The following is a 26,243-nucleotide window of genomic DNA, read 5'->3' on the forward strand; positions in this document are numbered from 1 at the left end:
TTCTAAAAGTAGCCCATTAAGACATCTACACACATCAAAATCACATACTTAGTGGTCAGTGAATGTGATGACTGTGTAATGAATGGGAATATGTTTTGTGTGTGCAGATATGTGTATGATCATTTCCATTTTTGGGAAGTTTGTCAACTCATTTCACAATATGTGAAGTCATACAATATCTATTTAGAAATAAACTTAGCATAAGTGAAGTAAGTTTACTGCTGGCACACGACTCAAGCACACATTACGGGAGGTTAAGGTCGGCTCTAATAGAGTAAAGTGTCGCCAAAGCACACCTTAATTAACACAAAAATTATGTTTTTGTTCTTTATCAATGACAAGCCCTCCCTCTATCTCCTCCTCTCTCCTCCCCATTATTAGCAGATAGCGCTACATTAGAGATAAGCAGGACAATGGCTGGGGTGAAGGCCTGGATCACAGTTGTCTCTTATCTCTCACCTCATCTGCAGCCTGTCTCTGTCAGAGGATGTTGTTAAACCAAGTCAAACACTCAAACATCCTGTGGCATCACCCTGCCTGTGTAGCCCACGGCCCCCTGCACACACACATACACACCTCTCCTTTATGGCAGTTCACACTTGGCTGGGGTCTGACCACTGTGGACGGTTCACAGGCCCAAGGATGCCGTTTGCTGAGGTGAGGAAGTCCAGGGTTTCCTTTGGGAGACTTGAAATAGATGAGATGCACGTTAACATCAAGTTAATCAAAGCACATCAGAGCCTGATAATCTAAAAAGAAAATCGTGAGTAAGAAAAAGTGGAAACCAAAAGGAAGTTTGCAATTTGATTGTGATTGTTGAAGCCTCTGAATGGGCCAATTAATTAACAGGCAAATTTTAAATGATTACTCTCACTGTAGTATAAAATTGATCAACAAAATTGAGAGTAAAATGCTGGACCAACTTTCATTAGCACTAGGCTTCAAAATGCTTACACGCTTGCAGTCACACACACACACAGACACACATCTCCCCTGTGAAGGGAGGAAGCCCGGTGCAGGCAGGTTAATATCAGGAGCACTTGACAACAATGGTGTGTTATGAGGTGCTGCAGCGGTAATAAGGTCTTTGTTGGAACTTTAGAGCACAGCCACATCACATCATTACTCATCCTGGGAGACCAGTTGCCAGTCGGCATGGCAACCGGGACTTGGCTGAAGCCAGAAGCAAGACCAGAATCTCAATGCCCGGAGAGGGAACACACACACAAAGAATGTTCTAGTGGGAGGAAAAAGTTTAGAAGTGGCCACGATGACCCCAGAGCACAGCCTCTGAGATGGGATGGATTTGATCTAAAACCCAACAAATTAAAAGAAAATAACGTCTTTACAGGAAAGTCTTCCCGAATATGACATCTGTGAAGTAAATCGCTCACTGAATTGCAAATATAATTTCACAGCACGCTAAAATTGTAATTGAATGTTGACATAAATTTTCACATCCAATTGTATGATATTTTTTCTCCTTCAAGATAAACTTCTGATTAGTTCAGATAAGCCGGACTGAATGGATTATCCAGTCAAACAGGAAATGGATTCAATTCAGTCCTGTCACATTTGCACCCATGTTGAGTGTGTGAACGGGGAGATTAGGAGTGGACAGTCAGTCAGTGGAGGTATGCATCGGTGTGAGAGTTTTATCCTGCAGGTTGTTGGGAGTGTTGGGTCAGTGTGGAGCGGTCAGCAGCTGCTGCCTGGCCTAGGTCCCACAGTTCCCAGGCTGGGGGGATTGACAGGCCAGTAATAAAATCAGGCGCCCTGGTTGGGCTGTGTGCGGCCCATTGTTCCCCCAGCAAGGCCCGCGGCTGCTGTTTACTTTCTCCCATATGCATTATTCAACGGCACAGGAGCTCCCGGAGAAAGGGGCCCCATTCAGGGATCCTCTTGCCCTTGTTTTGTTTTGCTAATTTTCAATTAAAATAAACCATCTCTCGCCAGTGCCATGGCTGAGTGGGGAAAGAGAGAGGGACACTGTCCCTGCCATTTGGGCTGTCTGAGGAGATTAGACCGAATGTATAAATGAGAATAAAGTGGGATGTATCATTTATACTGTCAGTGATATGTTTTTCTATAGTAGGATTTAAATAGAGACAATGAAAGGGGTTGCTGTTTCAGTTGAGACCATACGCTGGCCTCTTATGTGTGCTACTGTTGTTGAACGTGTCCCCCAGCATGACCTCTTTTTTTTCTTTTTTTTAAGCGGATTAGATATGTAAACAAAAATAAAATATCTTCAGATTTATTTTCAATCAGTCAACAAGTGTGCTTTTGTTTTTCTGGAGCACATTATGAATTTCACCCTTGAGGTTGCAACAGGAGGATTCCCATATGGTAAGGGAAAGTGTGAAGTAATCACAAAGACAATGACTTTTCAATAATGACTCCCAGAGGTCATTACATGAAGCCAGCCAGGGCAGTCTGGACTAATCAATAAGTCCAGTGATAGCTCTTTTTTTTTTTTTTTTTAATCGCCTCTTTCACACAGGAGGGGGTCTGAGCCAACTTTGTGGAGTGCAGGGACAGATGCAGTGACAGTGGGGAACTAGCAGAGTTAAAGATTCACCACACATCTGTCACTTCAGCTGGGGCAGCAGCTCATAGTCTGCCCCCGCTGACAGCCTGCCTGCCTGCCTGCCTGCCTGCCTGCCTGCCTGCCTGCCTGCCTGCCTGCCTGCCTGCCTGCCTGCCTGCATGCATGCCTGCCTGACGCCATGCCTACCTGTGGCTGGGGTTTGGTCTGTCACTAAGCTTTACCATCTGCCTCTACTTTGGGGTCTCTGTCAGCCTGATTGCCTACATGTCCCTCTAATTTCTTACCTTAACCTTTCCCTTTGTATTTCTGTTTTCTGATTATGTAAACCCCCGGCTAACAACTCCACAACACACACACACAAACACCTGATATCTGACATCCTCCTCTAAAATTACCTTTTGAAAAAAATTCTGGAAAGCACTCCTAATTGGCTGGCTCCCAAAAGCCCTAACTCTCGCTACCTGTCAAACGCTGATAATTACAGAGTTTAACAGCAACCTGTTGTAGCCTGTTTTGGGTCTGACAGCAGCCAACATTCATTGAACAAAATCATTTACCACAGCATATACAGTACACGTATGTCATCGTCTACACTATCAGCTGAGGATCTGCTCCTGTCTGAAAAGTGAAATGGTTTCTCTCTGGCGGCAGACCCACGCTAGCCCGTTAGTGCCTAGTGAGTGGGGATGTGAATGTGGAGGGCCTCTTGGCTTGGCTGGACACAGTCTGTTCCCCCGCTGGGTGCAGGTGAGCTCTCAATGCAGCCCTCAGCACCTGCCCTCTTTGTTTCCCTTGTTGATGGCTTTATGGCATGAAGGGGATCTGTCTGGCTCTCGTAAAGCCAGCGGCGCGAGGCCTAGTAAAAGCCACACTGCTGCCAGGGCATTGTGTGGGGCCCCCGTGGCTCCCAGAGTGACCCCGCCAGCCAGTTAGAGAGCCTGCTTTAGTGCCCACTACAACTGACGCGCATGTTCATAGCACACACCCATATGGGCATTTACATTAACACAAACAAGTACATGAAAAACATGCATGCACATATATGAGAGGACATGCAGAGAGGGGTCCCCAGAGCTGTATCATGATCACTCATCCTGGTGTACCATTTCAAAACATGAACAACTCTCTGTTTACTGCTGTCTTTTCCATTTTTAATTCTCTTTACACTGCTCTGCTGCGCTGCGGGAAACATTCAGAATATACTGACGTCAGTCCAGTAGCTTCAACCTGGGGGACGATCTGGTTTAAACAAACAAAAAATACACTGTTGCCCATAAAGTTGGAATAATTTTGTTTTTCAGACACAGTCCTCTGTTTATTCCTATTTAAATGCATCAGTAATCACTTTGGAAGAGATTGACTACTAAAGTTTTGAGAAGATATAAACTTTATCTGTCAAGAATGAATCACATTGTCACAATCATTTCATGGAAAGAGGAAAAAAATATTTTATTTCAACTTTATGAGCAACAGTATATAAATGATAATAATAACAATTATTGCTGTAAACTAAGTATATTTAGTCAAAAACTGAACTGAAGTACAATTTCAAGACACTTAAAATACATATTAAATTACCCAGCAGCATATAAAGTAATTGGAACAAGCTTAACCTTGATCAGCTAGAACATTAAAATGCTGCATATAATGTGCTTATTATGAAACAATAACATTATACAATACACATAGAAATGTAACCCGAAAAACCAAAAGGAGCCATTTGTATCAGTGATATTTACTTATTTTTATTTGGCTAAGATTTTGAATTCAGGAAGTTTTTATCTTGTGGTATTTTTAATTTTACAAAAGTTTAAAAAAAAAAGATAAAGTGAGTTAAATTTAAAGTTTGTGTGTAATCAGGCCAGTTTATGATCACAGCACAGTATCAAGTAGCTGCGGCTCTGAATCTGTGGCACTACTCATTATTGTACTAGAGCTGCATCATTTGTTCTACACAGCAAGATTTATGGTTAAATTGATAAAAACTTAAGTTTAAAAACAAGTAAAATCTTTGCATTTAAAGGCATGTAGAACAACCTTTATCCAAAGACTGCAACCTCAAACTTTTCACTTCGTAAGGTTAGAGTCTGTGTCCAGGAGGGTTGAAAACTTCACATCAGTTCGAGGGACAAACACTGGGTCCCAAACCTGATAAAGCAGCTCAATGGCCGTGGGAGGTCAGTGATTGCACAGAAATAAGCCCTACATTAATGTTTAATTTATATGATTTTCCTGGATATGAAATCTTACTGATAAGCTCAAGCAAATTAAGTGGCTGAAAGGAGGGCCATAAGCAGGTTGGTATTCGAGATCAGGTCTTTGAGTGGAAGCATCTTAGAAACCAATTACCAGACAAGAAATAGATCATTATTTTTTCTTAGAGGATTGGGCTGTGGGGATGTGGAGGGGGGGAGGGGGGCAAAGGTGGTTGCTTAAAGGAAGGGAGGGTTATCTAGATTGAGGAGGGAGGGCACAATAAAGACATAATCATCTACCCTCAACTTTTCCTATCCAACTTTCAGATTTTAATTTGCCGTCTGTGAAGTGGTACCTAATTTACTTTCGCCTCATCCCTTCAATGCACCATTGTTGCTGCTGCTGAGATTCAGAGCTTCCTCTCTTAGCTCACCTCGGCGTGAAATTGGTTTAATGAAGCTGAAAGGTATGGGGCTCTCACAACACTGTGGATTCCAGTGACACTGCTTGATCCACCCACCCCTCCTCTCGGTCCACCCACCCCCCACCCCTCCTGCCCACCCTCAACCCAACTCCCTGCGCACTCGCATTACGGTGACAATTTATAACGCACCCCACAAAAGATCCCTATCTCACACATTACATCAGTGCATATTACTGTCCCTTTGAGAGCGCCAACTCTCAGGCAAACGCTGGAAGAAAAAAAAAAAAGTGACTTGCTCATCAGTTTGGGTGTGTGGCATGCATGAGGCACTTCAAATTATCAGCCAATAAAAGTATTCAAATGGATCAGATACTTGGCTGGTAAGAGAGAGATCGCTTTAAAGTGAAAGAGAAAGAAAAAAAGAATTGAGGTAAATATGAAAAGAAAGGAGAGATATGAAGAGGGTGAAACTAATCAGTGAGCAACCTCGCCTGTTTTTACCCACCTCTTCCAATCTGACCCTGTGAAAGGTGTTCTCCTGTTACCTGTCCTCCTGGGTGTGGTTTCTAATGGGAATGGGAAGGAAGTCCTGTGGGATTATTGTGTGTGCGCGCGTTACATTAATATGATCCCCTTAAGTCATATCGTTTACTTCTTCTCGTCCCCTTTTAGGACAATTGAATGGAAATGCATCCGTAACCGAATATTCCAGACTGTACCACTCATTTCTGGTTTGAGGCCCAGTTTGGAGCTTGAAGATTGTGGAAAAAAACTGCCGAAAGAGGAAAAGAAAGTGGGGTACGTGGGTGTGTGGAAACAGCAGGATACGTGAAGTTTCCTATTGTGCTGGCTTCCCATGCCAGAGGTGAGGAAGAAGTGTGATGAGCAGCTGTTTACTAAAGGAAAAGGTTCACAATTTCTGAAGTATGTCTTAAAACAACAGCAGGTGCAAGACTGCAACAGGTTACCTTACCTTACCACACAGCAAGGAAACATTTACCAAAGAGATAAAAAGAGTGAAATTAATACAAAAAAAAAATACTGTAACTTTGGATGATACTCACTTGATTTGACTAACTCAGACTCATATTCACTTCATATCTCCGTAGCCCACTCTTTACACTGAAAGCTCATTACTACCTCACTATAGTTTACAGACAAACTTGATTGACTGTGAAGCTTTCCTTTGATGCAGAGAAACAGACAGAAAGTTTGATATATAGAAAGAAAGAAAGAAAGAAAGAAAGAAAGAAAGAAAGAAAGAAAGAAAGAAAGAAAGAAAGAAAAAGAAAACAGAGGAAGAGCAGGATCAGAAACCTTGAGAGGAAGAGAATAGCCTAAGACGACCTAGAAGGGGACAGGGCTGACTTACAAAGGTTTCTTTGCACTGTAATGATACGGACATTATGCTGAACTTTGGCTGCCGTAACTCAAAAGAACGACCACTTTCACTGCTGCGGAGCTCTGGCCAGCAGCACGCACTGCTGTTTGTCTTTCAAATGCCATTGTGGGTGAGGCCACTAGTGTATGCACAAAGTGCCTGTTACAACTTTCCATTCACTGTGGGATTGTGAAACTCACAAAGGAATGTCCAATTACCGTCCTATGATTTTGTGTAATTTCGAATGTCCAACCATCATCTTGTCAAAGTTGGCAAATGAGTTTTAAACACTTTCTTGTTTCATTTCATAGTCACTGAGGCCAGTTTAGTGATAGTACAAGAGTGGTTATGTATATACAGTATGCATCTCTCCCTCTCTCTCACATACACACACACACACACATTTACACTGAGAGTAGTGCTAAACTGTTGCATTTAGCTTCTTCCCGAGCTAAAACCTGATCCGCAGTGGATGCAGACTGGGAAGATTACAGCTGAACAGAGCCACGGGAGTGCTATCTTTTACAGGTAATTACCCGATTATCAGTAAACACTGTCGCCGAAGACACAATGCCATATAGGGGATCACACAGACCGCCGAATGGTTCACTTCAACACCACAACAACATGCATTCACAAACAGGACAGCCATGTGAAGAAAGGAAAAAGTCATTACACCCACTTGTCAGTACATTCTTGTTGCATGATATAAAGCGTGAAGTGTACACTAAAATAAAACAGCACATGGGATGTAGGCTTGTCTTATTAATTCCTTTGAAGCAATAAAACCAATGCCTCGGGTCTATGTAAATGCTAAACTACCCTGCATGCATCTAACTTGAACTGACACCAATAAAAAAAAGACGTAATTTCTCTCCTATCAATTACATACATTACACAGACAAACTCAACACTGTCAAATCAACTCCCAGGCCGGCTTTGACATGACGGCTTTTCACCACTAGTGGGAGCTGGTAAACAGTTGACATGAGGATCCCCTGCAGGCTCCAATTCTGAAAGAGTTCTTGTTTGAACAGTGTTGGGAACCAACAGTGATTTTATAGTTTGCTTAAAAACACAGGTTAAGACACAGACAGCCAGGTAGATAAATAGATAGATGAGTTTGCTGGGGCCAGGTGTTGGGTTACACTGATTTAGACTGAAAGGATGAGCAAACCCAGAGTCTTTTCATTAGTCTGTAAACATTTAGGCAGAATTAATAGAGCGGAGAAGATGTGACACTTGCCCTGACTGAGAGGAGTAGAGCCGTCAGATTTTAGGCTTTTACCTCCCAGCTTTTCTATCTTTCTTATTTTAGGTTGTGGTTTTCGAAAAGGTTAGTCAGAGGGCAGCTTCTTTCCCCCTGGAGCATGAAACCACACAACACTTACTAACTTAACCAGGGATGGAAACCCGTATGGTGTTACCTGCCTGTGGTCCGTGGTCATACACCTAGTCTAAAGCCACGTCCCACAGCCGCGGTACTACACACTCCCCACATTAGTTAACACACACTCAGTAAAACACTCTCCACTGGAGCAGCCCTGCAGGCCTTCTAAATCTCTCCTGAGACAACCTGCCGTGAGGTAATGAGGAATTAGAGGGGAGGAAGGAGGTCTCTGAAGATTTACAGGTTTTAACTCCTGTTACTGTCACCCAGGAAGAGCTACAGGCCTGTGGCTATCAATAACAACAACACAACCACCTCCCAACACAACGCCACCTCCCAACACAACGCCACCTCATAACTACTGGGAGATTTGTAAAAAAAAACAAAAAAAAAAAACACGGCTTTAAATCTTGTATACCTGTCATACACACTAACTTCTCAATGGTCTATTAAAAGCTCATACAACAGAGATAACTCTTTTCCTTTCTGGGTTGTTAGCAAATTAAAACTCTACCATTGCTCCTATGTCACATATGGGTTAATAAATATCGTAAAATGTTTCTAAATACTAACAAACAGGTTTTTTTTCTCCCGCTTTTTTTAATTCTTGAAACTGCATGAAATTAAAAAAAAATGAACACCACATGTATGTGTTTTTATTTACTAAAATTCTCATTCTGGATATTGATTAAGGCCTTTTTCCATAAACCCAAAATCCACAATTTCAAATTTAATGTCATAAATACTTTACATAAAATTCAAAAATGCACCTGTATATTATTTTAAAAGCTGAGTGATTATTATATTCTTTGTGCTTGTTTGTTTTGGTCAAATAAAAATAAAAGGCTAGTAGATCTACCGACGTATCACACTGTTGTATGTTCTTTTAGGCCAATGCCATTTGTGCACACAAAACAGGCTGAATTAAAATGCATTAAAAAAATGCATACTAATGCAGTGCAAGATAATACATGGCAAAAACAAAACAAAAACAATTTTTAGCAGTTTCCTTTTGGTGTGTTGCAGTTGTTTACTTCTAAATGTAATACAGTTGAGTGCATGCAGTGTGTTTTCACACCGTGCTTGTGTGACAACGTCTGTAGCCACTCCTCATTCCATTTGGCTTCTCCCAGAAACAAGCAGGTAAATACTCTGAAATTAGATTGAGCCTTCATTTACCTTTAACCTTCCTATCCCTTCTCCCCTGTTTCTTTTTTAATAGACTTGTTAATTAAGGTACATTCAGCATCTTACCAGGGCATCAAAGACCAGTTGTTTATTATGGTTACATGAAAATCAAAAACTTAAATACAGTGATATGCAGACAACACGTTTAGCAACTATACAAAAGCACACATGAATTAAGTTTGGGTGTTTTAGATCAGTTCTGCAACTGTATGTAGAGCAAAAGGAGCCAAAACTGGCTATTGATAAAATCATGAGATGAAAAGAAAAGCTGTGGCTCTGATTTACAGTTAAGAAAGAGCCTGATATTGGCAAGAACAAGCACCCAAAATAACTACAAAAGAATCCGCTGTTGTGATATTTGCGATGCTTTTGTGGTTGCAGACTACAGACTGTACAACCACAGACGTCACCATCAACTAAACACATGCACAGAGTCTGACTCATTCAGATGTCATGAAAATAACTGCAGGTTTTAATGTGCACTGATTCACATGTAAAAATGACTGTAGAAAACCATCATGACTTCACTTTTGAAGGGGTGATTCTGGTGCTGTGTGTTTGACATCTCACTTATTGCTTATTTGAGACTGAACCAGCTGATTAAAGCACACAGTGAAAACCTTTCTATGAACTGTTTTTTTTTTTTTTTTTTCTCCAACAGTGTGACACAGAGTGAAGATGTACACTGACAATAACTGATTCTGAATGACAAATATGAGGCTCCCGCTCTCAGTTACGACATTAACGCGAGCCATCTAACAGAGGGGCCCCGTGTTCAGCGGATGGGCTTACACCCTGGACAGGTATGTACCGTGCAATTACCAGACTAGCTCAGAACATGCAATAATCAGTAGGTGCTGTGCCATTAAATATGGGGGCGGTGGTGCAAACAACTTTAAACAGAGACCACTAGTGTCAGGTGTCGAGATTTACTACACCTGACTAATTTTCCCTCCTTTACAACTGCGCGGGGTGTCCTCCAAGACGACGACAGTCTTGAGGACAGTAGCATGACATGGGCTGCGGTGGGTGTGACCAACCATGGGAGAATGTGTGTAGGTGTGCTTACAGTTTTAAAAATAGGGCATGCCTGACAGACAATTGACAAACCGAATGCATGTGTGCGTCTATGTTTGTGTCAAGGAGGACCGTGTGAACGTGGCTCGATCATGTCGAAGTTTGACACGTGGCATGTCGGTCTGTGACGACTCCATCCTCAGCGACGGAGACAGACATAACGTAGAGATGAGGCATGAATGTGCGTGCTGGATGTATGGAAATAGGAGGAAGTAAAGTGTGCTTACATGCTTGAAAACACATATAAGGGAATGCGTGATTTTTTGTGTGCGTGTGAGTGCGAATGCGTGTGTGTGTGTGTGTGTGTGTGTGTGTGTGTGTGTGTGTGTGTGTGTGTGTGTGTGTGTGTGTGTGCTCAGCCATGTCTGCAGGGTGAGGTGGAGGCTGATGCTTTGGCAGCAGGTCTGGCACGTCTTTCAGGCCCAAACCTGCAGAGGAGTGAGAGAGAGAGAGAAAAGAGAGGTAGAAAGCAAATAGGTGTGAGAGTCTGCCTGCCTTCATGCGATATGCTTCACTTTTAACTCACATCACTAAAAGCTCCTGGCATCGATAAACCGAATACAGGTTAAAGTGGGTTAAGGTCATTAATGCACTGAACAGCGGGGCAGCACGAAAGTACAACACTTTAAAGTGACTTTAGGTTCACACACCCAACAGTGAGTTCCTCTGTAGCTCCAACATATCTACTTCTTGTTTGTATCCACCTGGGTGGTTGCAGTTGTATGATTTTCTCTTCCGTTCGTTTCTGTTTAGTTTCATCTCTACACACTTCTCCTACCAACGAGCGTGTAGGGTATCTTTGTTTTGCTTTTCCATTTCAGCCAGGCGCATCGCCTCTGATGAACACATTGTATATCAGCAGTCACGCGTTTTAGGAATGTGTACAAAATGTATTTGTGGTGTTCTTTTTAAAAATCTAACTTTGTTCTCAGTTGTCCGCACACTTCAGCTTTTATATTTTTATTTAAGGCTTCCAGAGATTCTGTTTCATGTTACTATATTAAACATTCTGCCACCCATATCAGCAGCTGGGCTCCTCAGTCATCAAGTTGGTTTAGTATAGTTTGATCTAGATTATGGGTTACATCTCCAAATTAAGTCAAAATTCTGCTGCGGATATTGTTAGATAAAAGGATTTCCTGAATAATATCCAGATAATACCTACACCTCTTCTAAACACTTCTAAAGAGAGTATGTGTTCCCTAAGGCAGTAAATCACTCTACATTGTGACCATGGCACAGAGATGACATTGGAGAGTGTATCAACTCCATAACCTCAAAGGAAATCTCTATTCAGCGGCCATAAAAGAACGCCTTAGCCCACTATCGCTGTGGGGCCGGTTACAGAAAGAGAGAATGGATTAAGAGAGAAAACAGAGAGGAGAAAAGTGGAGAGTGTACAGGTGAAGTCCTATGGCTATGGAGGTTTGCTCAGCTGTGCGGTATTCTTTTCTGTGCCCCACCCAGTAACCAAAGGCCTGGATATCTTTCCATTTCACTCTTTTCCACCCTCCCTCTCTCCATCTCTCTCTCTCTCTCCCTCTCTCTTTCATATTTGCACAGGTGAGAGGACAGCAGTCCAATAATAAGTGTGGGTGGGAGACTTGAAAGTCAGGTTTGCCTGGCTGGTGGAAGGAGTTCACCTGTGGACTGTGGATGGATGGAGATCTGATGGCGGGGGCCCAGCCAGTCTTTTGTCTGGAGAGACAGACAGCAAACACTCAAACACGCAAAAACAGAAGAATTCTGTCGAGGACCGTTTCACTCAAAAGGTTGTTAATCATGACTTGTAGCAGAGTGGAGGAGTAGGAGTGGGAGGCACAACTGTATAACCAACAGAAATAAGGAGCTGCAGCATGAAGAACAGAGTCCTGTCCAACACAAGTGAGCTGCGAAAACACACAGAAGAACAAGCACGATAAAGGGAGAGACCGAATGAAGGGTGGACAGAGAGTAGGCAGGCAGGTGGAGCAGTGCAGGAGTCATAAGGGTGGGGAGATTTTGCTCCAAGGGCCAAAAGTTCAGAGCGAGGCAGAGCGAGCAGGTAACCCTAGCCACCATGTGCCAGAGTCTCACGTGTTCCGCTCATTGTCTTAACAAGCTGAAGCTCGGGTTTCTGGAGCACACAGAGCTTCCTGGGAGCTGAGGTCCAAGCGCCACCACCCACTCCCCTTCTCACCTATCTACCCCTTAGACCCCTTGCCCCACCCTGCAAAGGTAAACACACACACACACGATCAGCAAACACATACATAATACGTCAACACATACACATGCCAGCAATAGGCAAACACTGGAGAACACACTGGAGCCTGAGAAACCAGCTTTTATCGTGCAAGCTCAAGCACACGCCGCTCCAGCCGAGTGGGCAAATAATGTGCAGTTGCTCCAAATCAAAGTGAGACCTTTCTCATTGCAGAGAGTGATGATGAGCCACTCAACGCCTTTCCTTGAGAAAAAAAACAAAACAAAACAAAAAAAAACATACAGCCCATGTGATATAATGGTAGCAACTGGAGGAACAAGTTGTAAATCACCATAATTACCATTACGCCCATGTCAAGAGAGTCTCGCACAGACACATGAGGCAGGATTATCAGACATGAGTATATGTACACCAGAGGCAATTGCCCTGTCCGTCTCTGTCTCAGTCTGTCTCTGTCTCTCTCTCTCTCTCTCTCTCTCTCTCTCATTCTCTCTCTTTTCCTCCTGTGGAATTCCACCCCAGGATCTTTGTCTGATTAATAACTTAGTCAGTGAGATGTTATTCTTTGGCATCCTCTGTCATTGTTGGATTAGCAAGGAACTGAGTTCAACTTCCTTTTCTAGTTTCCTGCAACCAGAACTGCCAGTGCACAAAGTTTATTTCAACTTCTTTCCACTAGAAATTAACTTTGTTCAGACCTGGCATTTCAAGTCATTTCTTGAGCCAAGTTTTATTTTGATCGATCAATGGCTGAGAATCATCACACACTCAGGAGCTCAGTTAAACAGACTAAGATGATCATGATTGGCCATCCTGGTGGCATAACATTCATGGTCCACAGATGACGACTCCTACTGACTTTGGTGATTCCAGCTTTTTCTCTAGCACCACCAACAGGTTGACGTTTTTGGTTTTTATGTGATATATCTTGATAATTATTGGGAGTACTGCCATTGACTTCTGTATGTAAGACATGTAAGGTCCACAGAGAATAAATCCTACTGAGTTTGGTGATACCGTGACTTTTCATCTAGTGCAACACCCAGGTCAGTTTGTCCGATACTTTGGTAGCTGCAAAATTAATGACATTCTCATCAGCCTCAGATGTTCTTAATTCTAGTTATTGCTAACAGCACGCTAACACACTAAACCAAGATGGGGAATATGGTAAGTGCTTAACTACAGCCTCACTGAGCTGCTAGCCTGGCTGCAGACGTTGTCTTGTCTGCAATGTGGATCAAGAGAAAGCAAGCTAAAAAGTTCATGGTTAATGCGTGTGGCTATACTTGTCACTGTGCACTTATGCCCTTAAAATAGCAAGTCTGAGTATGTGTAAATGAATTGACACACAGCACTAGTCTGTATGGTTTTTGATTTCTTCTTCTTCTTCTTCTTTTAATTTCTGGCAGATTCCGTACAGGAAGTGCATCGCTGCTTCCCGCCGGTTAAGAACAACAACAAATTTGGTCTTTGGAAACAGATATGATGTCGGTGTTTACTTGCATATACAGCGTGGAGGTGAGATCCAATCACAAGTGGTCACTCGAGACGCACGTGAGGACGCATGTTAATGATAGGTGTGAACAGGACCTAAGGATTAAGGTGCATGTTTCTCATCTTGTGCACTGTAGAGTAACTGTTCTGACTACACTTTGCCATACAGCACACCATCATCACCATCTTGCTTGTCATTATATTTGTCCAAAATATTATCCGTGTGGCCTTCATCAGGGTCGCAAGTGACAATAAAGTTTTTGTTAATACTACAAATGCTACTTGAGTTTTGATCCCTCTAACTGCTTTTTTAACTTTGTAAAATCTCGTTTGTTTTTCACATCTCTCTTTAGTCATTCTCTCTCTCTCTCTCTCTCTCTGTCATCCACTGCAAGGACCCAGACTTGAGGCCTGTGATCCCCGTGATCACTGAACACACAGAGCCTGGAATCACTGTGATGTCATCAGGATTCCATGAGGCCTACACAATGACCGTCTCCACGACAACATAACTCAACCAGCTATGGGTTGGAATTTGTGTGTGCGTGTGTGTGTGTGGTGTGTGAGACCCTAAAACCCTGACCTAAAAATCACGCTGAAGTAGCTCCCAAGAGAGACTGTACTTTGTAATGACACAAAACACCATATATCTAACGTGTTCATATTAAAACTGTGAGATCTTGACCATAATCGAAACGTACATCTCTGACTTCCAAACTGCACGCTATCAGTGTCGTTCCCATAACGACTGTATTGATACTGATAGATAAGCAAGTTTCTCTCCATAGGAGGCAATTTGCCTTGCCTTCCCAGCCGTTGGTCACTCCCTGATTGCTGTTGACAAGGTGCTCAGGCTAATGATCCCCCACTGAGAGAACAAAAGACCCCAGGAGTTACACAGGCTGCAGTAGGTGAGAACCCTTGCAGGTACATGTAGCTTCACCTGATCAGCTCACGAATGCACTTGTACCTTTATATCTGAAGAGAGGAAAAAGGAGGGGGAATTGGACAGTCAAGTGAAATAGGAAAAAAAATGATGCCAAAAGCAGAGAGAGACAACACTAAGAACAAGCAGTATTCTAAAATTCTAATGAATGTCTAAATGTATTAATTATATCGTAAGTGTCTTATTCTTTGTTTTTAATGTAGCAAGTGTTCCTGAAAAGTAGTATTTATAATGAGTGGATTATCCTGGCAAAATAAAGTAGATTAAATTAAGTTATCGCATTAACCATTGTAACAGCGTACTAAATACTACTGAGAAACTAAAGACCATCTTGCGGCGGGATCACACCAGCTGTGGTCCATAAGTACTCATTAGATTTTAGTATATTATTACATGAGTACTTAGTACTCATGGGTTAGACCACACCTATCTTCGACTCAGCCTTCGTGTTGATTTCAACCACAAACCTGTTAAGTTTCGTGACTGCATCTTGTACAGTTGTGATGTTATCACAAACTGTGCCCACAGACAGATATATGAACACCTGCCAAAGTACTCAAAACCACCTCTGTGGGAGCTCCCGCTACAGTAGGTGTCTTCAGGACCACATTTTTCCATAATGACACATACACTGACAAGGCAATAACAATACAAACCACACTGTCACAACTGGTACTACATTTTCCATTAATAACAATAACAGTGTCTAAAAGAGCTCAAACAATTTCTCTACAAAAAAGCATTTGTGTGTAAACCTGTATACATGTGGTCTGGATAAAGTAAAGGGAATACTTTAATGCATTTTGATACAACAACAGAAACTAAGGACTCAAGAACTACCTTGTTAATAAATCTCCGATACAGGATCTACAAAGACGCAATATGACAAAGTTCTCCTATGTTATAGGAATTTAATATTTTGTCAGGTATCCCTGTTATTTTGTCCACTACCTGTATTTCTTCTGCTCTCCTAAAAAAAAAGTATCAAAGCTTTGATTGAAGTCTGGTTTTCCTCTGCATTTTGGAGGCTCCACAGAGCCCTAGGGTGCTGTGTGGAGGTGTGAATGCTAACATGGCTCAATCTGTATGCCACAGAGAAAAAACAATCCATGCTAATCTTCCGCCACAGACAGGAGTCCAGTTAAGCCAATCAGAGGGGAATCGTCTGGAGTGGAGAGGGCTCAGAGAAGTCTAGATCAGGGCCTTGATTGCAGCAGGGTGATTTACAGCCGGAGAACAATGATGGCTGCCTTGGTCAGCACTGATGGAGAGGCTCTGACTGCACCAGCACAGACAGTGCAAACTCACCTGACAGTCATGCACTGATGAGCACACGTGCAGGCACCTACACACAGATATACACAGCCAGCAGAACACTCAGACTTTGGGTTAATCACTAAGGTAACTGGGATCAGCCTTGCCAGGTTTACTCTGTGACCTAAACATGCCCCCAAGGCTTGTGTTTGACCTGCTGCATTTCAGTAACAACACATAAAGAAAAACAACTCAGCAAGCTACTTCCTATGAACTCAGCACAGATAAAACGGGAAACTACCTTTGCCCTGCAGTGGCATATGTAAATACGACAGGAAAGGCTGAGGTTTGCATGAATGAAATGGGGGGGGTGGGGGGGTGGGGGGTTCAGATGTTAAGTGTGCATATGAGGGGAGTGGGAAAGAGAAGCAGGGAGGAGGGGAGGTCACCATCAAGAGTTTTCTTTAGAGCATCCCCTTTGATCTGCCCTGTCACTTTGGGAAAGAGGAAGAATCACTAAGGACGAAAGTTCTCCTCAGGGTGACCCCGTGGCTTCTCAGGCACTGGCAGCGACCACTCTTGGGTGAAATAGATCGAATGCTGGCAATGAGGGACTTTGCAACGGCACCCAAGATCTCTGAAGAATAGTGGGCATCACATTTTTGCAAAACGCTCTTATTGGACAAAGTCAAAGTTACACCAAACAAAAAAAGTTCAAAGTTACACATTTAAGAAATGCAATAAGCCACTTTATTCTATCACCTCAAGCCCTACCATTAGTTGCGATTGACAAGGTACAAAAGATGATAATTAACCCCATTTAAATACATACAGCCAAGAAATGGAGAAACTAGCAATATAAGTTCAGTTCAGTGTTTTGCTCACTGCTTGAAATGCAGAAGACGCTTTTGTTGTCCAAGCTATGGGCATCAGAGATTTAAAGAGAGATTTAAAGGCCAATAAATAGATATAGATAGACTGCCATTAAAAGCACCAAGGTCCTGCAGCTGCAGGGTGCCTGTATAGAGTGGATCTGCTCCTACTTGCATCTACAGGAGATATATTGGTATTAAGAAAGAGTTAATGCAGGGTTTGTCTTGTGTGTTTTAAAGTGGCCGCACTGTTGCCCCAGGTCCTGTGTGGGAGTTGAGAGGCTGGCTTTGACGTGCGATACTACACAGACGAGATTGCTCTCAGCTTCTAGAATAGGCAGGTGAGTACATGCACATGTGCCCCCCCCAACCCACACGCACACACCTGCACACAAACATGGATACAAAGTCACAGGTCACAAACTCATTCACATAACTGTCCAAGGAGGAAACTGAGTATGAGCAGGGAAAAGTCAGTTTATCTGATATAATATTAAAGTTATGTAATATTAAATAAAGTTTATGTTACGTTCGAGTTAAGAATTCCCAGTCTGTTTTTGTAAATATCTGACAGCGATAAATGGGGATAATAGGACATCCCTGACTGATGACAGAGATTGGAAACCATGACTACTGTTGGCAAATACATCCTGTCTTAGACCTCAGGGGCATGACTCATAACACCAAAACCAACACCTAATAGTCTAAGGTTCAGTTGTTGTGGGTTCTCTTCTTTCAAGCTGCTGGGAACAAACAGGCAACTTCCAGCAGCCTGTGTACTGTACACCCCAGAGCCGGGGCAGGAGGCCTGGTGAGGGTGAGAAGGCAGTGGGGGAGGTGAGAGAAGTTTTTAGGGTGCCTAGAGTTTTTGGGGCTGAGTGGGTCTATTTAGCCCCCAGCAGATTGCCCCCCCTCTCCTTCCCTCCCCACCTCCTCCTCCACCCCTCTCCTCCCCCTGGCTTTGTGTGCCCTGAGCCTACTCCTCCCCCTTTTGTCACCCGGGCATTCCGCTTTGGTTAGCACACACAATGGGCGCTCAGTGCTCACCCTCCTGACACTGCATTCTGCCTGTGCACCAGGGAGTGGGCACGGGAGGGGGAGGGAAAGGGGTCCAGGGGGGAGGGTTAAAGGATGACAGCAACTCACCCCATGTGACCAAAATGCCATCAAGTATCAACCCCCCCCCCCCCTTTTTTTTTCAAAGACCATCGTCTAACTTCATCCATCCAATCTGTACAGATGGGCAGTAAAACTAGTGCCAGCGGGCCTCGTTGGCACGGTGAGAACAAAACCTCGACTTCACCAGCCAAACAACTGAACAGGTGTCTCTTATGGCTGACTGCTGATGTGGAGCCTGCCCTCATCTAGCTTGCTTCCCTAGGTGCCCAGCTACATGTGTGTTCCCTTCATCTTTATGCTGCTATACAAACATAAACACAGACACGCATTCAAGTGCAAGACAAGGAGTTTCATATCTAATCTGTGCAGATATGACTCCCTTCTTAATGGAAACTCACAACAAATAGTGCAGTACACCTGGACGTATCCCATGTGCAAAAAGATGAGAATAAAGTTGCAGAGCATGTAACTATTCATTGACAGGAAATTTAATTCCTACTTAAGAATAGCAACCAGTGGAGTGCAAGCGGATGACTGGGTCTGTGTATGTGTGTGTGGCAGCAGCTCAGAGGCTGGTGGGGGGTTAGTTTGAGTTTCAAAGACCCTGCTTGTTCGCCCATATTTCACACCACGGTGACATCTTAAAGCCTAGACAGGCCTGGTTGCTTTGCCCTCTCTTTCACTTTCCGAGAAAAAAGGGGAATTGGGATGTGAGGGAGGGGGGTACTGAAATATATGCAAATGGTCCCCCAGAGGGGATACGAATTTTATGGGTTCAGAATTTAGTTCAGCCAACCTGAATAATCAAATGTGGGAACAAAAAAAAAAAAAAAACAAAAACGCCCCCCCACCCCCCACCATTCCACTACCACCACCAACTCCATACCTCGAGCTTCAACCCCCACCTCAGGCCTCATCACTGTTCTCTCCTGCCAGGTCCTCACATGAGAGGAGCACAGTACATCCAAACTCTTATTAGGATCTCCTTACGGGGCAGGGGAAGGGGAGAGAAATGAGGGGAGAGAGGCGAAGAGGAGGAGGAGGAGGAGGAGGAGGAGGGGTTTGAGGAAACGAGAAGAGGGGCTAGTGTACCTGATCAGGCAGAACTGCCGGGCTCCTGATTACGACACCATTTTCTCAGCAGGCTTCCCAGCCTCATCCTGCTTCTGTGAATATGGAGCATAGGGCCAGCCAATCCCCACAGCGCTCCCTCTCATCTAATGGCAGAATTAAGACCGTTTAGAGTGATTTCCTCTGCCTTCATGGTCGCACTCTGAAAGAACTGAATCTTTTTCCCTTTGCACCGATTTACAATGTGGGGGGTCTGGCATGCAACGGGTGAGAGAAAAAAGTTCTACATGACTGAACATAACATTACAACAGGTGGGGAATTGAACAGAGACTCGGCAGAACATGGCTGAGAACAATTTTGCTTCACCTATATATTCTTGTTACACTGAACCACTAGTTCAGTTTGGTTGAACTGTTTTACTTTTGTAGCACACTTACCTTCATGTGGGTTTGTGATTATAAAAGCAGCTTCCCCGGGGATCCAGATAGTCAGAACTAAAGTCTGTATATCCACTCGTCGCTAGACCTAAATCAGATAATAAAACATACAAAGTTGTGTTAAAGTAACATGTATTATTGCATTTTAAAGTTAGTGTTATAGGTCATGGTTCAAAGGCTGGTGGTGATTATTTTTGTCTTAACCCATGAAAAGACCAAAACCAACAGCAGGTAAGTTCATCTCTCAATACTTAATGACTTTACTTTTTCCGTGGCATTTGGTTTTGGTCTTTTCATTGGATTTGTTGACAATTTAAAAAAAAATTGAAAATATCAGACATTTCCTTTATATTTGCAAAATAATTAGAATCCTTCTATAAGCTTAATAAATAACAAATTGTTTTTGTTGTTATCTACATGCCTGTCCATTATATCTCTTATGTCACACCTGCTTTGTTATGTTACAGATAAAGTTGGAACAAAAAAAAAAAAACTATATATAAACTTTAAGATTATTTCATAAATGCATTGTCACTTTTCTTAACACATATAAAGTTGACATGTTGGAGATACGGATTCTTCACAGAGCAGCAGAGGTCTGTTCATTTTACATACATGAGGCTTCTGAATGGAAGTAAAGCGTGCAAGGGTTGAAAGCTGATCATGTGTCAGATCAAACTGATTCATGATGACACTAACCCAAACAGGGTGTAAATCTGGACACAAATCTGCTTAAACTCACTCCTTCCGTGTCAAACTGCATTACATCAGGCCCATCACTGTGGAATATGGCATAGCACCATATCAAACAGCCACAGTTTGAACCTGTTGCTTTTGTGTTTCCCATGCTGTCTAATGATTCCCCCACTTTTCCTCCAACCTCCAGTAGACAAATCCTTCAGCTTTATTGCCCAGACTCAAGGGCTGCAGGTGCACAGGCCACAAAAGGGAGAGACGGGGGTTTGGGGGGGGGGGGGGCGTAGAGGAGGGGATAGGAAAGAGAATGGTGAGTCAGGAGATAAGAGAGGAAGGAACAGAGCCCCCCTACCCTGGTTTAACCTCTACACCCACCCACCCATCCTACCCCTCACCCCTGCCTCCATCCCAGCCCCGTCCCTACCCCTTGCAACACCTCTCTGTTTTGCTCCACTGCCTTGCCACACGTGACAGGAGTGCAAACTGCGAGTGGTGCCGCCTGGCGCTACCAGGCCTTCCTGGGTGTGTGTGGCAGGGGACGAGGGGCAGGCGTGGCAGAGTGGCCATGTGGCGAGACCGGCCCTTTTCTTCTAAACCAGTAGAGGAGCAGTAATGACTGTGAGCTACAGCTGTGCCCACTGAGGCTTGCCCTACCTTGCCCTGCAGTGGCCCCTCAGCCTCATCTCTCCATATCGCCCTCCGCTTCTGGCCTCCGCCACTGTTAATGGAAGCTATTCATCTCCAGAGAGATAAAACTTGGTCTGTAATGGTTATGAGGCTACGACATGGGTTAGTGACAAATGAGATGATGATGTTACTAAAATAAAGCATCAAATATTTACTGAATATCAATGAAAAAAAAGTCTGAATGCATTTAGTCTAAACCAAAGCTTTGTATCTTCCACCCCCAGAAGCAGATCACTGTGTCACAGTCTGCGGGAACTAATGATTATTTTCATCACTGATTAATCTACAGGATATCTTCTTGATAAATCGATTAATCATTTGATCTTCCTCACATTGGAGAAGATACAACGAGCCCTTTTTGCTTTAAAAACAATTATTCAATTTGTCTAAATTGTTGCTAGATCATTTTCTGTCGACTGACAAATCAGTTAAGCTGCTAACTATTTCAGCTCTAATTGAAACAGGTTGTAGGACTGAGGAAGTTGAACGCTGCTGTAGATACTGTGATGTGGGTGAAATCAAAAGTGAATTTTGTTTTCTTGGTAAGTCATGGGGATAAGTGAAAGTGGTTAAAAAAGTTACAACAAAGAAAGTTCAGTGAAGTATGAGGAGAAGTTTTCCCAAGGCTTGGGACAGACTTAAGGCCGGTACATATCTAAGGCCTAATATAATAGATTGTTGATCATTCTTGGTTTAGGGTTTGAATGTTTATTTTAAGTTTGGTGGATTCCAAATCTCAAATACGTACAATGAGGTGATACACTCTGTGTTCATGTGTATATAAGAATTTACCTAACATAACCCTGACAGGGAGCGATGTTTTATTATATCTATAATTCATCCTCCCACATATTACTTTCTGCCAATTTCTAAATAAATGACAGTATCTTAAATGTCTTTGGTGATTTGTGAGATAAAAATGTAAACATCTGCAGAACTGGGCTCAAATCCAGGATTATCATGATGATGTGGAAAAAAATGTGAAAGAAATAAAACCTAGCCTCATCATCAAAGATGCTGTGAGCTGGACGGGTTGGATTGTGGTTTCAATGAGTCAGGCCAAGGGAGAGCCTGAAAAGAACACACCATGTGAGTCACATACAGAGAGGATTATGGTTTGATGCCAGTGAAGAGACTAATGGCACAGCAAATCACTTGAAACTTAGTGTGCCAAGTGTTGACTGTGCCCCCAGCTCCCACCTGTTGACAAAAGGCGGTGAGTTACCTATTACACACGTTATATGCTAGCAAAAAAATTCACTCTATCTCGCTCTCTGTCACACATTCATATATAAACAAACAATCCCTGCCTGCGTTACTGAAGCTGCTGTGCTGGGAACACACCCTCGGGGACAGGAATAACAGGCCACTCCAGAGCATGAGGACATCCAAGACACAGTGGCACCATACAAGCATGATGACTCTTTACCGTGTCCTTATCTCCATCCTTAATCCTCAGACGCTTTACCATCAGCTACTGTTTACACCAACCATAAGTCAAGAGTAAAAGCAGAAAATGGACTTTCTTCATGCTGAATGACTAAAGTCCACTAGAAAGCCATTGAGGAAGGCCTCTAATGTGGAGGGAGCCTCATATTGAATAAGGATTGAAATTTACATGACAACTTAGGAAAAATGCTTTTTTATTACTCATTCATCCCCTAAATCACTTGGCTCCCCCGCTCCTTTCCTCTGCCTCAGCTATTAAATCACCATCTTGACCCTGCGACCTGGGGCCGCAACCATAAAGAGCCCCCTGTGGGTCAGAGGCCTGATTGTAACATTTGAATATGAAATGGACTTGGATGGGCCTGGAAACAGCCCCATGCGCTGAGACACAGGCTGACCCCCAGGAGAGAGGCCTGCTTCAGCAGCCCCGGGCCTGGAGGCTCCCTCTTCTCTCAGCGAGGATTTACTTGGACTTGAGAAGGAGGGAGAGACAGAGAGAGAGAGAGAGAGAGGGCTGAAGTCGGGGGTGGAGGGGTGAGGGTGGTGGTGGGGGGGGTTGAAGCGGGGTAGGGGTTGAGCGAGAGTGAGGGAGAGGAGAAAGAGAGAGGGCAGACATTTGAATAAGACAAGAAGCGATTGGTGTTTGCATGACAAAGGAGCCCGCCATCTCCCCTGATTGGTGTCACAGTGCGGCACTAAAGCCATGCAGGCCCCCCGGTGTGGGGTGATGTGTGGAGCACAGGCATGTTTATGCATCCAAGGTGTGATATTAGGGAGGGATAGTGGGGGCCTGTCGTCAAGTTTCGGGTTAAGAACTCTGTGCGCATATTCTTGAAAGGAGAAGAAGTTTGCATTATTCTGACAATAAATTTACAATTTTAAGTGACCATCAAGTCCAAAATGTTGCTTTTTGTCTTTGAAGACTATGCTTGAAACTTTATTACTAAATTTACAACCCGCTACATATACTTTAATAGGAGAAGTAATAAGGTATAAATCCAGTTTATAATATTTACGTCTGATGTTCATGGTTTTGGGCCTTCTTTTCTAACAGCTGCATTGTTCTCACTAATTTCTGAAACCTGGGAAAATGGTGACATTGTTATAACAAAAGTCCAACAGGGCAAGAAACAGGAGCATTCAGGTGTTCAGACAGGTTGTAAACAAGCCAATAGTTTAGCCACTTTATCTAAAGGACTTACTGCAGCATTTGAAGGGGAAATCTAAAGTGAATACGTCCAAAATGATGGTAATAAACTGCCATTGCTCAGAAAATGGGCAGGAATTCAGTGTGTAAACTGCGACGGATGTTTAGAGAGATGGTTTAGGTCATAATTTCGCCCTTTTCCGTTTCTTTTCTTTCCACCTTGTTCCTGAAAGTAAATACAGGCATGTTGCCCTGTTCGCTACCTGTTGTCCCCAATCTGCTAATTATTCCAGAGAGGTGTGAAGACCACCACCCTCACTGTCCCCTGCTGGGCTGTCAGTGGAGTCCTGAACATCCATGTTCCTCCTGCACCCACTCCTGCTTCCCCGAATTCTTAACGTTTTATGACAATACAAGAACAAAGATGAGAGGGGATCATATGAGTAGGCAAATCCAGGGGCTATGAAGGGGATTTCACAGCTCGATAAGTTTGGACAATTTGTTTACAATCCCCATTATTACACGTCCCTTGGGAGTAGGTGTATGCATAAACATTGATGCATTTTTTCTTTTTTCAGAGATATTGCAGATTAGCCAAGAGTCGCTCCGCTCAGGAGAATGATGCAAAAGTGCAAGAAAAAGTACCGCAGGAGGTCAAAAAGAGAAGGGATGAGGATGAAGGAAGCACAAGTGAGAGTTAGAGAGGTCACACGCTCACACTCACACATGTACACAAGATATGCACGCACACACTCACCCCCTGCAGACAAAGCCTCCACAGGCTCATCTGGGCAGTGCTGCCGGCCCTCAGGGACACACCTCCAAGAGAGATGGCCTGACTAACTCTCCATGGCAACTAATCAATAAGTGACAGAGTCAGTCAGGACTGACCCGTAGCTGAGTGTGTCCCACCTCCCCCCATGTTCCCAGGGTTACACTCCCATAAACCACACACACAGATTGGGCTGCACTAAAAGACAAAGTCCCCCCCAAACCTGACCAGTGCCCCTTTGCTCGTACTTTGGGTGCATTTGACAACATACCTTTTTTTTTTCAACATGTGCAAGTGTGTTTTGTTTTTTGTTTGTTACTTTTCATGCATGGGAGGGGAGTGTGTTTACGGAGGGGCAGCGGGCACACACACACGTGGGTAGGCCTACAGGTTACTGAATGAACACAGCTCCTGACAATAGCGATATGATCAGGCGGCTTCTGATGGAGCAGAGTCACCACACCACCATTGTGTATCTGTCAATCTGTGTTCCCTCTCACTGTCCTCAACAAACACTAATCAATAACTGTGGCCTACATGAGAGACCTAATCTTCCCCCTCGTCACCCCCTTAACTCCTTATCCCCCCCTGACTCTGCATTGTCTTGCAGCAGTGCCACACTGTCTTCGCTGTCCCTAGGCATAGTATATACGTCGGCATATATACTTGGCCCCGTTTTTCTGGGCTTCCAGGACAGGTCAGAAGTGGGGTCAGAACTCTAGTTTGGCAAATTAAAAGCAACGCTACATGCTTCAGTGTTCATAGACAAAGTGATGTGTACTACAGAAAGGGACCATCTGCAGCAGACACACTTTTACACACTAGAGAGCCTCGCTTAGCGTCTGAGCCATCCTTAACGCACATTGGAACCAGCCCTTTGTATGTAATTGCCCTTACAGGTTATTCAGGAAGAGGCCTCTAAATCCAGTTTCAGTCCTGGTTGTGTCCTTCTGTGTGTGTGTGTGTGTGTGTGTGTGCGCGTGTGTGTGCGTGCGTGTGTGTGCATGTGTATGCATGGTCCTACACATCTTCCTCCAACCGCAATTACAAGTGAAAACAAGTTCAAGTAAACCTCAGGAGCGCTTAGCTGAACAAAACGTCAAAGGGATCCTCGTCTGAAAACTTCTCTAAACATACAACCTGCGCAGCAGAAAAACAGAATCCTCCCATTTCAGCTGTTCATGTGATTTGTATTTGTTTTGTTTGGGACAAAAGAGGCGGTAATCCTGTCTCATATTTGACAAGTCTCATATTCACACACACCTGCTGGGACAAAGTAAACACGCCTTCAGAGTCAGACACCTTAATGGATGACCCTCACATTAAAACCTAAGTCAGGATAAACCCTAAAGCAGGTATGTTGACATGATATGGTAAAGAGACGTGCCCATTCCGGATATGAATGATGAGAGCAGTCACGTCACAGCTAACACATGTGCACCAGTGTATACAGTGTGTACATAGGTCAAAAAACATCTGTGTGAAGGTGCATGGCACTTTCTCTCCTCCTTAATTGTAATTATGAATGATTCCATGACACTGAAAGATTTACTCCACGATGCTGTGTAGCACAGGTGTCAGCTGTCTCTGATCAAAGCCAAAGATGTGACTGTGAAAAAACTATTGACAGTAATTTTTTAACTTGTTTTAAAAGTCATTGTGGAACCCCATTTCCCCCCCCCCCAAGGTACCCTACCCTATAAGCAGCTCGGGCGCCTGAAAGTCTATAAGGTCTTAATTCAGACTAATTTACTTTTCACTGACATGTACAAAAGTAACTTGCTGCTGGGCGGATGCAGTTTCTTGAGTGGCGGCATGCTTGCCTTTGAAGCGTTTCCCACTCAGCATTCCTTGTGGTTGTGTAAGGCATGGCGATCCAACCACA

The 26,243-nt window shown here is 43.6% G+C and overlaps 1 long non-coding RNA gene across 1 annotated transcript in view; it reads right to left on the bottom strand.

Annotated features, from left to right (window-relative positions):
• Positions 1 to 9,203: 9,203 nt before the first annotated feature.
• The window catches only part of LOC111666327 (uncharacterized), a 30,934-nt gene continuing 13,894 nt past the window's right edge, over positions 9,204 to 26,243 (bottom strand). The window contains exons 3-5 of the long non-coding RNA XR_002761577.2: positions 19,608 to 19,695; positions 19,191 to 19,315; positions 9,204 to 10,635 (exon numbers count right to left, since the gene is read on the bottom strand). This is a non-coding gene — a long non-coding RNA (uncharacterized LOC111666327). The remainder of the gene's footprint in view (positions 10,636 to 19,190; positions 19,316 to 19,607; positions 19,696 to 26,243) is intronic.

The sequence above is a fragment of the Seriola lalandi genome, unplaced genomic scaffold, assembly GCF_002814215.2.
Source record: "Seriola lalandi dorsalis isolate HSWRI2012SDOR001 ecotype SW California unplaced genomic scaffold, Sedor1 jcf7180002054673, whole genome shotgun sequence".
Classification (NCBI taxonomy): Eukaryota; Metazoa; Chordata; class Actinopteri; order Carangiformes; family Carangidae; genus Seriola; species Seriola lalandi.